The following is a 12637-nucleotide window of genomic DNA, read 5'->3' on the forward strand; positions in this document are numbered from 1 at the left end:
CTGTCCAGAGCCCAAATTGCGAATTTCTACCTCATCGTGGAGTAATTTGTAATATTCGGCAGAAAACTCGCTTTCTGAAGCAAGTATGACGTCACAAGATGGCTGCCGCCGAGAGATTCTCTTAATTTCGAGAGATTTAGTGTTCGTATCGAAAAAAAGGCTCTGGACAGACGTAGCAAAGACATGTGCAAACACGGTGGTATGCATTTTTAATTGATTACTTACTTATTTGAGACGTAAAATGTCTAGAAAAAAGGGCACAGCGTAACATAGCGTGACAGTCAAGGCCAAATGCCTGCCGGCCCCCTTAAATGTTCAATAAAAACAAAAATTAATATTCTCCCATATGCCTTTAATTGTTGAATAATCGTTTCCCACCATTTTTCTTGAAATGTTGGACAAAACGTCCAACTCTAGATTACAATGTTTACTTTATATATGTCCCTAATGCCTAGCCGATAAAAGTCCCAGACTGTCCCCACTGCCGCGGTGCATACCCCGTGAGGGACCATGAAGCTTGAGAGACCTTGGTCGCTGAGGAGTGTAACATAATATGGGTCGAGTATATCGCTGTGAGACCGGGAAACCACTACTAATCCAATCTCCTGGCCGATATATGTCCCTGTCTAGATCGGTGTTTTGGACATATATCGAGTAAACATTGTACTTTCTACACATGTTGGTACTATCAAAATTGATCCACTAATATTTATGTACATTTCGAGTACAGTAGACACTCGTACAATGATCTCAAAACACTGTTTAACACTTTTGATTGCTAAACCAGCAACCTTAAAAATTCCTTAAAATCAAGTTAACTCATTTAATGAAGTAAAAATTGGAGAGTGTATGCTACTGAGTAGTCCTTCGACCTTCTTGCATGTTCCGAATCCCAATAAAATGTGATACACCGACTATATTACTGCAAAGACTCATTTTTAAAAGTGATTAAATAATTCCGTCATCCATATATGTATATGTGTGGGCGTCGTGTCAGTCAACGTGTTGAAAAGACTGTATACACATGTATTTTACGTGGCAATAAATGTAAGAAAGTGAATGCACAAAGTTGTTCAAACGGATGGTGCACTTATTACCACGGAAAATACATCGGTATTTTTGAGCAATCTTCGAACACGGCAGTTTACTGTATAATTCCGTGCAGAGTGTCGACATGTGAATTCCAGGATATCTAATATAATATCGAGAACGATTTAATGTTCGATAAAACCATGCGATAATGACGCGGTGCATAATTAATGATTCACTCGCTATTGACTTAAATCGCCAGGCCTTGATCCTGATGCTCAACGATTTTACCATACGGAGCGCGCCGAACCTGTTTTTCGCTCGGGGAAAAATAAACCCGAGAGGAAATGAACCACAAAGATACAATTATCCGGTGAGTCAAATCGTTTTTGCCGCTCGATTTTTCCGAGCAGCGGACCTGATTTCAAGTAGCTCTTCGGAACTCGCTGACTCCCCTGGTAACATAATCGCGCAATCGATTCCGATTGCGATTCTCGTTACACCAGTCAATGTTCCTTGTCCAGCTATACGCCGCGCGTAATTTCAATAATATTTAATCACTTCGCGGACATTTAACAAGGATTAAATAAATGACGTCTTGTTTCATTCCAATAATTTTTACTAAGAAAGGTACGAATCCACCTCTGCCATTATCCCGACGACGACGACGACGACGCGACGCGTCACTGTCGCAATGTTCCTGTTTCTTTGTAGCGAGGAGTAAGGGCCGGTTTCCAACTGCCGTCGTGTACGTACTCCTTTTCTTATTTTCCACTGTTCCTCTCAGGCCGTTAGCTATACCCTTGATTGACATATATATTTTTTTTTCCACAGACAATTTCCTTTTGTAAGAAGTCGAAGTATCCAGCAGAAACAAAAAAAGTTCGTGCAGTTAATGAGACATCCTTGGGGAAAACTAAATACAATTAGTGGCACGACGTGCGTTTCTCAAGAATGGACTCCTTCCCTGCGGTATTTCTCAGATTTTCTTTCTCTTGGTCTGCTGATTCATTATCACGCGCACTGCGTTACTGCTGCTTTACGCATCCACGATACACTGGACACGTTTGTTTTGTCCTTTTTGGACGCATTGCAAAATTCCTCTTATTTACACCCAATTGAAAAGGATTCAAAAATGGACCAGGATACAACTTCCTTCAAACATGTGCAGACAATTTTGTGTAATGATTGTGAGTTCTACATTTTACTAACTTGTTAATTAACTTATTCCTAGCGTTTATTGAAACCGTGAAATTTTCAAATTGTATTCGCAGATGATTTACGAAAACTCTGACAAATATACAGGGTGGTCCGTTTAAGTAAGGCCACCTAAATATCTCTTCAGGTTATTGTGATGCAAAAAATATTTGTTACGCAATGTGCATGGTGTCAATGGACCAAATATTTGGTAAGAATATTTTTTCGGAAGGTCATTTTTTCGGATATATCAAGGTCATCGGTGTTTTTTGATACATAACTACATTTTTTTTATTGCATCGTGTAACTGATCGAAAAATACATTCAGTACGTATAATAACATGACTCTGAAATGACCTTGATCTTCGAAAATTAAAGTTTTACCTATAACTGATGTCGAATATCTTCGGCCACGACTCCTATACCTGTGAATGCGAAGAAAATATTTTTCATCACACTAAAAATATCGATCAGCAGATGTGTGTAAGTGTGTGTGTGTGTGTGTTAACTGTTAAAACAACACTCACTTTCTGTTAAGTTATCATCAGAGACATTAACAATGGTGTCCTACGGTGACACATTTCATGAAACGTGCAATGACCGACTGTACATATCTTTCAATTGTTTCGGAATTAATATCAGCACAAGCTCTAACTATTCGGTTCTTCATGTCCTCTGGAGTAGTTGGTTGTTCATTATAAACTGTTTGTTTCAATTTTCCCCACAAAAAAGTCCACTGGCGTGACGTCTGGTGAACGCGCTAGCCATCTTACAACTCCAGTGCAACCAATCCATCGATTTGGAAATTTTACATCCAAAATTTGTTTGACAAAACGTGTCGAATGTACCGGACAACCATCATGCTGATACAAAATTCTTAAACGGGTGTCTAGTGGTAAATCTTGTACAAGTATTTGTGGCTCATTTTGCAAGAATGTTGCATACTTTTCTCCATTTAAAGTACCGTTTATGAAATAAGGACCAATTATTTGATTATTTAAAATGTCAGACCAGAGGTTTACACTCCACATGTTTATTTACATTCACGCTCTTGATTGTAGAGTCTTGGTCAAAGCCTACGATCTCGATAGACATCAGTTTTAGGTAAAACTTTAATTTTCGAAGATCAAGGTCATTTCAAGGTCACGTTATTATACATACCTTAATGTATTCTTCGATCAGTTACACGATGCAATAAAAAAAAATATAGTTATGTATCAAAAAACAGCGATGACCTTGATAACTCCGAAAAAAAACCTGAATCCTGAATCCTGACCTGCATCTCTCCTTTCAAAGAAGTGCAACATTTTTGGGACACCCCGTATAATTTATTGAAAAATTATTTGTTTATTGTTTAAAGCAAGGGATATACGATAATCAGACAAATTGTATCCTAAAAAAAAATGAACGAAAATTAAGAAAAGTTATAATACAACACTGAAATAAATATAGCAGAAGGGCATAAGCAAAAACAACAACGGTACAAATAATAGCAATGAAAATACTTACTTGTCTAAATAATATGTAAATAACGACGGGCAATAACGATTTGAAATAACGTTGCCCAAAGTCCCCAGTTCACAACACTAAGGGATAGTTCAGATACGGCGGAAACAGAGCATTTATGAATATATACACGAATATTCATAAACGTTATTCACGAATATGAACACGTTAATGTAAATAAGCACCGCGCGGTTGGTCTGAACTAGACCTAACGAAATCGCTCGAAAGCTAAACGAAACACGGCTCTGAATAGTTGTAGGGTAACTGACGAGAAGTCCTCCCCCACTCTGTGACCAGGTCCCTTAAGAACATGTTGTCCTTATTCTTTTGAGAGATGCACAACCTTAGGTATAGGCTATAGAAAAGATCCCTAACCTTCGAAGCAGGAGTCAACGAGAATGAGCCCGTCGGTTCTCGGTACAACTTCGGGTTGCCAGTAATCATCTGGAGCAATCGTCTATATATATATATACATATATTCAGCACATTTTCAGCACAAATATAATTTATATATATTATACTGTATATATTAGTGCGTATATACAATTGTATTGTGCACTATATGTCCCTAATCCACGTGTTTGTAATAAATGAAATTCCAAAGTCATCCCAAGTAATAGCAAAATGAAGAAACAGTATTATAGTCATCGTACTGTAAACTAGTCCGTATCACATCTCCAAGAAATTCAAGTCATTTAGTCCCGAAAAAGACGTCTTTAAGACCTCTGAAATAAAAATAAGACTAAGAATAGAAATAAGACGTCTTTAACACTTTGACTGCCCAACTAGAAACCTCAAAAATTCCATAAAATCAAAGCAAGTTATTTAATGAAATAAAAATTGAAAAAAGTTAAATGTATGATATTGAGCAGTCCTCCAACTTTCTTGCATGTTACAGATCCTAATCAAGTTTAGTACAATGAATATATCAACGTAAAAATTTATTTTAAAACCTGGCCAAATAATTCCGTCACCCACATATGGATGACATGTCAGTCAGCGTGTTAAAACGTATGAAATAAGACGTCTTTTTAGGACGTAAGACTTTCAGACCTAAAATGGACGTAAACAAGACGTCTTTAAGACGTGGTGTGCTATCTGGGTATGGCTATATTAAATGCATTCTATATTTTATAAATGAATAAATTTTGACGTTTCTATAATTAATATATGACTTCTAAGAAATTTATAGCACTGAATGAAATATTATGTTTGGACTTTTAAACTCTCTCCATCGATAATAATACGGAAAGTTTGAATTAGTCCAAGCCTTATTCGCATAACAGTAACATTCATGTGGAACGACAGAAACGCGTTAGTGATGATGTAACATGTGCATATACAGAAGCAAAAAGAAACTGTCACGATAAATCGTGATGTGAGTCTAACGTAAGTTCATAAGTGCGTGAATGTGTGTCACAAGGTTAACGTTACCCTGTTCAGGCCTCGCATAGTATAATTTTAGACACTATAGTCTGTTTATAGCCCAACCGTGTAACAGAGAACATACGTGGAGGATGCCCATAGGTATGTATACCTATGCGTGTATACATACCTATCAAGACATATTATTATATCTATCAACCTGTTATATCTATCAACACCTATTATATATAAGTCTTGATTGGTCCATGTTTCTCGGTAATAACTCATTAACAAAGCCGCGGAGAACATTTTGGCAAAGGAAAAAGTTACTTCGAATAACCCCCTTCACGGAAGTACCAGATTTTTGGGATCCCTGTATATCTACTCGTGTATAAACCATTTTCTAGCCAAATACTATAACAAAGATTTTACAGGTTTTTTTCAGTTTTTGTTTTTGTCTTTCGACAAAAACTAACCAATCAAACCGATAGAAAATTATAAATAAAAATGATTTATTGCTCGCGATTTAATGGATAAAACTGTGCGCTTAAAATGGGCATATTTTCATATGTAGATACATCATACCTTTAATCCTCTATATTCCAACAAAAAGACTTGTCATAAAAACAAGCGTTTACTATACAATGTATAATGTACTCTTTCATCGAGTTACGATATCCTTTAATCAAACGCAGTGTTTAGTCGATATATGTCGAAAACACGGGTCTAGTCAGGGACATATATCGGTCAGGAGATACTATTCTTTGATCCACGCCGAACGTAGAAAAGGACACCGTACCTCTAGAGGCCTCGGTTCATCACCCTTCACGGAATACACCACACGGCAGGGGAGATAGTTCTGGAACTTTTATTGGCTAGGAATTGGGGACATATATAGAATAAGCACCAATTACCGTTACAGTATAATTTCGAAACAAACACATGACCGATAAAAGGCAGTCGAAGTGCGGTTAAAAGTAACAAAGACAAGGAATAGAAGTGACTGGTGACTGAACCGAAGGTTCAACACCAATTCGACAGGATTGTGATTAAGCGTAATTAGGACAGGCGACCGCGGTAGCTCCGTGCGAACAAATTCGTGAGTCATTGTAATCAATTGCCGTTCCTGAAATATTCCCCATCTATATGAGAAAGGCATTAGAGTTGCTAAAGATTAATCTGCAAATCGATAAAGATCCAACTCCCGTGCTTGCCTCTCACGCGTTATCTTGCCACTGCACCGTTTCGTAGCGGATACAGGTACACACACAGGGATTATTCTCAGGCGATTTTTTCCGTTGGCGGTACGGTTTTTTCATACAGATTTTACTCGCCGTCGAACGCGCCTCTACACAGACAATAAAACTTATACAATAGCCGGATAATTAGTTCCCTAATGCAAATCGATCGATTAGAAGCAGGCCTTGAACGGAACGGAGCTGCTGACGCTATGCGGGGGCTCGATTATGGTAATTATACTGGTCATAAACTCGTCCATTCGGTATCCTACGTTTAATTGCTTCGTTCGGTTGCGCGGGATTACGCAGAGTCCCGTTTGTCGATGAACCTGTTTCTCCGCGAGTTTTGGCAGTTGGGAAAAGCCACTTTTCAACTATACTTCAAGATAATCGGTTCGATAGCGTCTAAATTGCGTCAGAAAGCCATTCTCCTTGGCTTTCAGCGATATTCTCCAAAGATAGAGCTGGTCGCCGAGATAGGTAGACCGTTTTAATCACACTTTCGCTACAGGGATAATTATTAGCCTTCTTTCACTTGGTGTTCCGAGAGAAACGGAAAAGCCGATTTTCAGGAAAATCTGTCGTTACGAGGTGTTGATACAAGGCACGAGCCGATATCGTGTATATCCTTGACAGAATAAACGTAATAATTGTTTTAGTTTTAATTTGGATGCACGTAGGTACCTACTTGTTACCATAGATGCGATCCAACGAATTAAGGAAAGTATGCAAATCATTTCTTAAGCAGGTATGCAGAAATAATAAATAAAGTATTGTTCGAAATATATTCAATACATTTTTCGAAATGAAAGCGATTTATCAAATTATTTCTAAACTATAAAGATATGTATACAGTCTTTACTCGATATATGTCCCAAATATCTAACCGATAAAAGTCCCAAAACTATCCCCACTGCCGCAGACTATACCTCATGAGGGGCTCCGAAATTCGAGTGGCTTCGGTCGCCGAGAAGTGTAAACATAACACGGGTATCAACGAAAAGTATCTTTTAGCTCATATATGTCCCGTGTGGTTGACATATATCGAGTAAACACTGTATTGAGTTTGCGGTAATTATTTCGAAAATCATATAGCTGCTAGAAATGTTAATAAAAACACTTTTCATTGAAAGTAAAAAGAATTGATCAAGTATTTAGAAATTTATCTTGTAAATAAAGCTAATTTATTATAAACAGAAAAAAAAATATGTAAAATATGAGTGAACTACATTAGATAATAATAAAGATACATTTCTAAGGAATTGTTGAATGTGAATTCGCAATAATTTGATTAGCGATAGACCATTAAACTCGTGGTAGTATAATCATATTTTTTGCATGCTTTTAACTAAAACATGACTTGGTACATTAGTTTGCCAAAAGTGCTTTTGTAATTATAAATCTGCAAAGTTGTCGAAACTCCATCATTTCAATATATAATAATGAAATAATTTTTAAACGATTATTTACGAAACCGTTAACATACGTCCATCGATAACGCTCTACGCCATTTTATAAAGCCTTTACGATTGCTCCAGCCGTTGTGCTCGAGACTGAGATATCTTTGATTCAGATGGTTTTCACCTGAGAGGGAAAAAATAGTCTATGCCTGATTATGTTGATCGCGAGTGTTATGACAAACAACGGTGAGTAATTCTCGTGTAATTATACGTCGGGGCGTAATACGCGATTAGCACGTGCGATCAGCGTGCAGGACAATGGAGCTCGCTACTTTGTTCGATAACAAATCCGTGAGCCTGTACATCCTGCGCCCTTCGAATTTCTAGAATCTTCAATCCTTCGAATTTTTAGATCTTCCAATTTTCGTACCTTCAAATTCTCATATTTTCGACTTGCATAAATAATTATTCTTTGGTCCATTTATTAACGCGAGTGGGGATGGTTCTGGGACTTTTATCGGCAAGGCTTTGGGACATATATAGAATAAACACTGTGCATACGACATCCTCACACTTTTCTTAAAAATACTACTATTTCTTAAAAAGACTATGTAGACCATTGTCTAAAGCCATAGTACACTGCATGATATTACTAACAGAAAAATTGTTTCAATATTTTATAAAGTTGGTACATTGCAGTTATCAGTAACAGTATCACGATCAGTCAAATGACTGGTCGTTGACATTGTTTATTCAGATTTATTCATGACACATTTAGAATTATTGAAACTGTGCAAAGAAGCTTCCAATGGAAATTATTAAATAAATCTCTTCATTCACATATTGTTATAAATAACGCGAGAAATCTAATCAGTCGTGTAATTTTTATAAAACAACGGGTACCGAAGAAGGTTTTCAAACTGTAGAGTTTAACTGTAGTTTGTTACGGAAAACTATTTTGCTTTACTATTATTATCACTGTAGTCGTCCTTCGATAACCTAACTACAACAGTCACTATATGCGGACACCATTGGCAATCAATCTGTCAAAGAAAATTAAAACACGAGTTGGATCAACATTTCAGAGCTACAATGTTCTCATAACACATTATAGTTCAGTCGTTTTAAATATATTTAATATGCAAATACATACGTGCACATTGTCTAGACGTGATTATGCAAAGGAAGGAAGATACGTAAGGAGATGAATTATTCAGTACGTTTTTTACTAGAGTTTTTCTTTAAATAGCTGCACATGTTTTCAAAACTCATAATTCCACGGAATTTTTTGCTTTAACTTTTGCAGTAGTTTCCGTTAGCAAATGTGATCGTACGATGAGCGTTCATAATTTCTGGTAACCTTTCTACAGATTCGTGTGTGTGTGTGTGTGTGTGTGTGTGTGTCCCATTGTACTTCTAAAACGATACTTTTGTTAATTCTGCTAAAACTAGAGTAAAAATCTTGACCAACAATATTTCTAGTTAACCAACATATGGACGACGGAAAATTGTTGATCAAGTGGAAGCAATAATTTGAACCTGTTGGACGCCGCCGCCGGTTAGCGTACTTAATTGGCCGTTTTAGTCAGATAAAATCGCATTATGCTTCTGTACGCGTGCTTACGTGTAACGTATCCGTTAGGCATACTTAATACCCCTTGCCAATGTTTATCGTATTAATATTTATTATCGTGGGTGTGTAAACCGCCAGGATTCATAAGTGGCTGATTAATATGTATCCGAGAGGTGCCCACGTATAAGAGAACCGATCCGGAGCACAGTGATAATATCGATTTATGGTTAATTAATCAATATCCGATGCAGTGCAGTTTCATAAATCATCGACTTAATTCCCCGCGGTTAGGTAGAATTGTACGAGTGCGTGGTACGTGGTCGGTGATACGTCTTAATTATAATAAATATTGCCAATCATAATACATAATACTGAATTAGACAACAAATACATGGTGCGGAAACCATGTATTCTTGCAAGTTTTCCAACAGTGGTATCGTTCAAACGCAAACATTTTTATAGTCATTTTTATAAAAAAAAAAAAAAGACGAAATGACACACCGTATTATCTCTAATTACTCAAGTACAGTGTTTACTCGATATATGTCCAAAACACAGGTCTAGCCAGGGACATATATCGACCAGGTGATACTATTCTTTGCTTCTTGGTCCCTCACGGGGCATACCCCACTACAGCGGGGATGCGGTCTGTGACTTTTATCGTCTAGTCATTTGGGACATATATAGAGCATTAACGGTATTAGGTGTAATACCAACTTATTAGAACAATCGAATTTGAAGTTCAAGTGCTATAACCTGAAAGAATTCGTTGTGTGTTTGGAGAATAGAATGTCCACTGATAAGATGCATATTAGATGCTGGCTGCTTTTTGCATTCTAAAAGAGGTGAGTGTTAGCGTTTTATTAAAGCAATGGAATGTTGCTATATCGCGTGTACAGTGTCGAAGATGTTAACGTTTGTGTGCATACAACTGTATGACTAAAAACTCGGTGTTACAATGTGGGTTGACGACGCGCTGGTTTGGCTTACTGTTAGCGACTGACTGTAGTCCTCGCTTTTCCTTTACTGCAAGGGTCGCTTATACCTAAGGGCTGTAAACCGCCCCTTAAACCCTAAGGTCATGGAAGTGTTGCACACCAACAGGGAGGTTAGAAAAATGATTTACTCGGTATTAGAGCAAGATTGTGTGTCCTGTATCACGTATCAAAGTGGTTTCAGAGATAAAAAAAAACTTGTTACAGTATTAGAAATTTCCCAACAACTACCTTTTGTTGTCCGATTGCGAAAGCTAGGTAAAATTCAGGAAGAGGATCGTTCAGTCCTGCATGGACCAGGTCGATTATACAGCTTGATAATGCACGACAGCTGCATGACAATACAGAACCACATAAAGCGAAAACGACTAAAGATAACCCCCGATTCGTGGAACTATAAAATTTGGCCCTAATTTAGTAAAAACCATTCGAAGAAGTCGAGAAAATGCATCACGGATTGCATCGATTCAGAAACGTAATTATTTTGTGGAAATGGGATTCGTCACCTACCCGAGAGATAGAAAAAAAGTGTGTGGACGCTGATCGAGTTTACATTTCTGATTAAATTGTTATTTGACTTTCAACAAATACACATATTCTTCTTTTCCCGTGAATAGCCCGAGACTTAATTTGCACACCTAATGCACGCTCTGTCGCACGTTGATAGTGTACGTTTAATCATGTTATTAACGTTCGAACCACGGGAAAACTAGGGCGGAAGTCTTTTTAAATCGTAGAACGGTCTCGGCGCGAATAAATCGAAGCGGAACTGTGAGAAAAATGCGACAAGCATCAGCGCGCGCGCGCGCGCTCCAGAAATGTTATCTTTCCGACTGCATTCCGCCCTGAATTCTACCGGGTAGCCAGCCCGTGTAAGCTTGACAATTCCTGTAACATCACATTCCGGTCGAGTGTGAACACTGATCGGCGAGGAATCGGTATCCGCGGCCGTTCGACATAAAAAAAGGGAGTCGATTGCAGTGTCGCCAGACAGGGACATTTCAGGGGAATACATTTACCCCCCCCCCCCCTCCCTCTTTCTTTCTTTGCGATTACCGGGTTAGGCACCACGCAGATGCGGACGCAACGCGAATTGAGTGCACGCATCGCGTCACGTGATCGGTTGGTAGCAGAATCGTGGGGATGCTCGCGGCCCGGGGAATGGGTGAATGGCAACATAGAAGGGGTAAGATAGAATGGAAGAGAAGTCTTGATCTGGCGACACTGGTCGATTGTCCGCGTCGTGATCGCGGCAAAGAAGGCGATAAAGTTAGAGAGATAAAGAGACAAAATCGGGGAGCGAGTAGAAAGTACCAGCTGTGCCGGCACACATGTATGCAAAACGGAACGGTGCGGCACGACGGTGAGCTGACTTTTCCACAAAAGATACGAAACACATTTTTTCTTTTCTTTTCCTTTTTTTTTTTTTTGTTCGTTAAATCAGATCTGGGTGTGGGTTCGATAGCTCTGCCTCTCTCTTTTCGTCCGTAGAACAGACGCGTCGGTGGTGGTAATGTGTGCTCGGTCGACTACCGAGTAACGCATGCTTCGATAGCTCCGCGATTACTCACGTCCGGGCGAGGCGATTAACGCGAAACGGAAAGCAATTCGACCTCGGCCGGAACCAAACTCAAGGACCAATTATATACACAGCGACTGGTAGATCGTTTTGCGATCTCGCCGACGGATATCTAACGAAGGATTCGTTTCACCGTTGGTCCGGGTTTTGCTTGCCAGCAAAATCGTTGTTAGGCCGATTGTAATTTAATCTTCTCGGTTGTTCATCCCCTACCCAAATAGTCACCCGTTCCGCAAATAATTGGCTTAAAAATAAGAGATACATCTACCAATAAAAACTTCTATACGTATTACATTTAGGTAACCTTGTCTAAACGCCTCTTGAAATTGAAATATGTTGTCAACGTCATCGTTCTAAACAACTTTGTGCTATAGACGTAACCGGCGCCGCGCGGCGGTGTCTTTTAGTTTCCGAGATACAGTCTTTACTCGATATATGTCCCAAATATCTAGCCGATAAAAGTCCCAGAATTATCCCCACTGCCGCGGAGTATACCCCGTGAGGGGCTAAAAAGCTCGAGTGAAGCTTTGTTTACAATGTTTACACTTCTCGGCGACCGAGGTCACTCAGGCTTCGCTGTCCTTTTCTACGTTCGACAGTGTATCAAAGAATAGTATCTTCTAGCCGATATATGTCCCTGGATAGACCCGTGTTGTGGACACATATCGAGAAAACACTGTATCTCGTAAACTAAAGCCGACCACCAATAACTTTAAAGAGAAATGTGGTTCATAATGATGACCTTGACAACATAT

Source organism: Halictus rubicundus, chromosome 6 (genome assembly GCF_050948215.1).
Source record: "Halictus rubicundus isolate RS-2024b chromosome 6, iyHalRubi1_principal, whole genome shotgun sequence".
NCBI lineage: Eukaryota > Metazoa > Arthropoda > Insecta > Hymenoptera > Halictidae > Halictus > Halictus rubicundus.